Genomic DNA, 5,752 nt, shown 5'->3' with positions numbered 1-5,752 from the left:
CTTACTCCAAATAACCGTTTAAGAAGGAGGTTTTCACATTCATTTGCCAAATTTCATAGTCATTAAATGCGACAATCGTTAAGATTATCCGGATGGAACGTAGCATGACTACAGGTGCAAAAATCTCATCATAATGCAATCCGTGCACTTGAGTGAAACCTTTTGCCACTAGTCGTGCCTTATAGGTATCTGGTTGCGCGTCTACAGAATGCTTTATTTTGTAAAGCCATTTGCACTGTAAAGGTTTTACCTTATTAGGTAAATCAACAAGATCCCATACGTCATTCTTATACATGGAGTCCATTTCGGATTGCATGGCTTCGAGCCATAGCTTTGAGTCGGAACAGGCCATAGCAACTTTATAGGTAGCGGGTTCATTACTCTCTAAGAGCAAAACGTCATTCTCCTCGACCATACCAATGTATCTGTCCAGAGGATTAGAGACTCTACCCGACCTCCTATGTTCCTCAGGAATATTAACCGTATCATCAGTTGGAGGAACAACTTCCTCCATCTGTTCCTCGGTTGTTGGTTTTGGAATCTTCGACAGCTCGAAGGTTCTATTACTTATCTTGTTCTCGAGAAATTCTTTCTCCAAGAACGTCGCACTAGCCGCAACAAAAACTCGATGTTCGGTAGGCGAATAGAAGTAATGACCAAACGTTCCTTTTGGATAACTAATAAAGTATGTCTTGACCGATCGCGGGCCGAGCTTATCCTCGTGTCTCCACTTGACATAAGCCTCGCAGCCCCAAACCCGAATATAGGACAAGTTAGGGACCGTTCCCTTCCACATTTCATATGGAGTCTTGTCGACAGCTTTAGTCGGAATTCGGTTAAGTATAAGAGCAGTTGACAAAAGAGCAAAACCCCATAAAGAATCAGGCACTACCGTGTGACTCATCATGGATCGAACCATATCAAGTAAGGTTCAATTTCTCCGTTCGGACACACCATTTAATTGAGGTATTCCAGGTGGAGTTAACTGTAGAACGATTCCACAGTCTTTAAGGTGTTGATTAAACTCATTTGAAAGATGTTCGCCACCCCGATCTGAACGGAGTGCTTTAACCTTTCTACCCAGTTGGTTCTCAACCCTGTTCTGGTATTCCTTGAATTTCTCAAAGGACTCACTTTTGTTCTTCATTAAGTAGACATATCCGTATCTACTCAAATCGTCCGTGAAAGTGAAAATATCTATAGCCATCTCTAGCGGTAATTGACATAGGTCCACAAACATCAGTATGTATGAGTCCTAATAGGTCACTAGCACGCATTCCAACACCTTTGAAGGAAATTCGAGTCATTTTGCCAATGAGACATGATTCACACGTGCCATATGTAGAAAAATCGAATGCGGGGAATAGTCCCATTATCGACGAGTTTCTTTACGTGTTTCTCATTTATGTGTCCCATTCGACAATGTCATAGATAGGTTTGATCTTTGTCACCAACCTTTAATTTCTTATTATTCACGTGTAATACTTCCGTGGTTTGATCTAAGATGTAAATTCCATTCATGGAAACTGCTTTGCCATAAATCTTTTCATTGAAAGATAAAATACAGCTATTATCCTTTATTAAAAATGAAAATACGTCTTTATCAAGTACGGAAAGTGAAATAATATTCTTAGACAAACTGGGTATATAGTAACAGTTATTTAAAAATAACTCAAAACCACTAGGGAGTTTGATTACATATGTTCCCTTCGAGACAGCAGCAACTCTGGCTCCATTCCCGACTCGCAGGTCCACATCACCCTTTCCGAGAGGTGTGATGTTTCTTAGGCCCTGCAAATGATTACACAGATGAGAACCACAACCAGTATCAAGTACCCAAGTTCCGAAACTTGCATGGTTAATCTCAATCATATGAATATAAGATGACATACCAACAAGAACGACGCGGCCTGCTTTTATGTCCTCACGGTACACGGGACAGTTCCTCCTCCAATGTCCAGTCTTGTGACAATGGTGGCACTCAATGTCATCGCCCTTGCTCTTTGCCTTGCCCTGTGAGCCACTAGTCTCACCAGGCCCACTCTTACCGTTTCCTGGCTTCTTGAATTTTGGCTTACCTACAGTTAGGTTGCCTGGAGCTTTGCCCTTACCTTTACCCTTGTTGGAAATCATGAGAACATCCTGCTTCATGCTCCCACTCAATTTTATATCCTTCTCGGTCTGTTCGAGAAGTGAGTGTAGATCATGAGGACTTTTATTTAAGTCATTCATGTAGTAGTTCGCCCTAAAAAGGGCAAAACCATCATGAAGAGAATGAAGCATTCGGTCAATGACTATGCTCTCACTGATTTTGCAATCAAGTGCCTCCAATTTCTCGACATTCTCAATCATGTTAAGAATGTGTGGGCTAACCGGCTGGCCCTTTTGGAGTTTTGCATCAAAGAAGCGATAGGTATGCTCATAAGTAATAATTCTCGGTGCTTTTGAGAACTCGTTAGTGAGCGTGGTGAAAATCTTGTTTGCACCCTGGGCAATGAAGCGTCTCTGCAAATTGGTTTCCATTACAAAGATGAGTACGTTCTTTATCGCACCCGCTTCCATGACGAAATCACTATAAGCAAGTGACTCGTTAACTCCCGCATTGGGGCCTGGATTAACCGGTATTGGGTCAGTTAAGTACTTGAGCTTACCGTCAGCAATGGTAGCATTCCGTAGTGCTGCCTTCCACTCCGCAAAGTTGGACCCATCATTCTTCAGTCGCGTGAATTGATTCATGTTGTCCATAAAAACTTTAAGCCAGGACTCGCGTCCAAGTGTGGCACTTGGCATTGGGATTTCGTTATTTCCAGCCATTTGTTATAACAGTATTATCAAAATAAATGAATTCTACACTGCAAAAAGAAGAACAAAAATAATAAGCATATGCATCGTTTTGATTTTAAGTCTTAATGCAACTGTTATAAGCGAAGACTCATGTATTTATACAATTGACCTCCCTCAAGAATTATATAAATGATCCCAAGACTCAATTATCTGTAAATTTATAAACCAACCTTTTGGCTAATTCTATAGTTAGAATTCTTGGTCGATAAATTTCTGTAAATTCTATCTTTAGTCCATCATAATCACGAGAAACTCTTCGGACTATAATGTTGAGATAAACTAAGTCAACACAAACTACTTACCCAACGTAGAAGGGGTCATATTATGCCTACCGACGAAGAAGGGATTCATAGTATGCCCATCAACTTTATTTTAATTCACTTTAAGTAAACTAATATCTAGCATGCGTGAATGAATAAACTAAGGTGATGGCTTAATAAACGTGTGACATCTGTATGTCTATGAAAACTAACATACAACCTATATGTGTCAATTTTCATGCATTTTAGTAGGTGGTTTGGTTTTAGGCGGAATATGATGCATAAACTATCATGTGAATGAAAAGCAATAAGAACGAAAACGTAAAAACAAAAATAAAGTCCTAGTGTGGCCTATCCTATCAAAATGAACATAAATACAACTTTGGAATCCATCCATGGACCCGAGAAGCTTGTCTTGATGTTCCATGTTGATCCATGTAGCGGGAGTGAGCTCCAATCTCCATCTTTAGTCTTCTCAAAAATTACAATTTAAAAATTACATAATAAACCTATTTACCTTCTAATTTTAAAACCGTAATAAATAAAGAAAAACAAAATGGAGATACGAGATCTCAAATTACATTAAAAATTATGTTCCCATCATTACGAAAACATAATTTGACTAAGGCCACACTAGGTATTACAAATTACAACCGATTGCAAAAATACGTAAATAAAACCATTCAACAATTCATTCAACAAAAATAAAATGCATCAACTAAAAAAATTAAACATACAAGACATAATTCTTTAATTATGTAGATTAATTTTACCCAAACCACCTATTTAATTGATTAAATTAAGTGACAATTCCTCAATTACTCACTATAAATTTAATCTTAATTCATATTAGACTTGTAATATGAATTTAATCCATCAATATTTTAAACTGCTTTAAAATAATTAGGTATCTATGAACTATGAACCGCTTCACAATAATTAATTGGCCAAAAACAACAACAAAAAAAAAATTTCTCGGTTTTTCAGCAAAAACCAAAAAAATAAATTTTTTTTTTTTAAATCTGCCCAATCGTGAACAGTAACAGAAACACAAAAAAATAAAAATTTATCTCTTTTTTTTGGACTGAAAAACGAAAACAAAAAACAGAAACCCTATTTTTTGTGTCTCGACTAAAAAAAAATAAAACAGTCCCCAATTTTTTTTCTTTTTCTCGGCTGAAAACCCCTAAAACAAAAAAAAAATCTTTTGGAAAAACAGCCGCATGCTTTGATCGAAAAAAAAACGAACAATTGTTTAAAGTTGCTATTAACAAGATTGGCATATTCAACTTTTAATTTATATACATGTTCAAACTAGATTATTCAAATTTAACCTGTTAAAAGAATATCTAAATCATGATAAAACCGATTATCATAATTGATTTGAACTTTTGTTAAATTAAGTTATACGCCAAAAAAAATAGCAAAAACAATTCATCAATCCGACAAAAACGATTTCCATTTACATCTCGATTTATTAAATCGAAACATCTACAAATTATCATATTATTATCTTAACTGATTAAAACAACAATATGAAAGAACCAAATGGAAATAAAAATATCAAAAACGGAAAAAAAAAATTCGGTTGATCAGTCGAGGCAGTCGGTCGACCAGGGGTACTGGTCGATCGACCAAACCGTGAAACGAAACCAGCTACGGCCCAAAAAAAATTTACAGCCGAAACCCTAGTTTTCGAGACCAATTTTTTGTTTACATCCAGTTTTATGAAAATCATCAAAATAAAATTCGTGGCCTTGTCTCTGATACCACTTGTGGGAAATAATCTGTATACTTCCCTTATTATTAAGGATTATAACGACTTTATCATGATGAAAGCATGTCATAAAATAAAATGCATAAACAAAATAGAAAAGAGATGAAGAATAAACCTTCGGTCCTAGCAAAATCGGTCTAAGAACAATATCGCAATGATATTCTCCTATCAGTTGCACCCAAGATGATATGAGATATGCCCTTGTTCTTTTGCTAGAATCGATCCCCAAAAATAACTGATTAATTAGGGTTTTTCGTTTTTGTGTTTTTTAGATGAGAGGCAAGAATGAGTTAGAAAAATTAGGTCAGAAAAAAACAAATCTGAATCACCCTATAAACCGTGTAAGTAGAGTGATTAGGGTAGATTTTCTTTTTTAATTTTTCGGCACATTAATCCGAAACAGGTACATCAGTCGATCGACTAACACACCCGGTCGATCGATCATGTAGATAATGCATTATTTATAAATTGTCATTTATATCATTCCGTATTAATAAGTCTACACACAACAGCTTGCAGTGAATTTATTAATGCCGGTCTGTGACAATATCGTATAATATATACTTTAACTTGCTAATTAAATATAACTGATTACATTTAATTACGAATTAACATATTAATTCGTCCAAGCTTAACATTATATACATTAATTAAATATAACATATTATATTAAATTTACGAATTGACAGTTAATTCGTCTCAGCTAATATTATTAAATAATTAAATAATCGTCTCATCAACACGTTGACTGACTGTTTAGTCATATTAGGCATCAATGTGATTACATTTCCATAATCACATCTCTCAAACACATCCTTTAGGTGTGACTTTTAGGGATCAGTTGATTACCGCCATCAGTATGATAATAACG

This window comes from Silene latifolia, chromosome Y, assembly GCF_048544455.1.
Source record: "Silene latifolia isolate original U9 population chromosome Y, ASM4854445v1, whole genome shotgun sequence".
Taxonomy (NCBI): domain Eukaryota; kingdom Viridiplantae; phylum Streptophyta; class Magnoliopsida; order Caryophyllales; family Caryophyllaceae; genus Silene; species Silene latifolia.
This window is presented reverse-complemented; position numbering follows the sequence as displayed.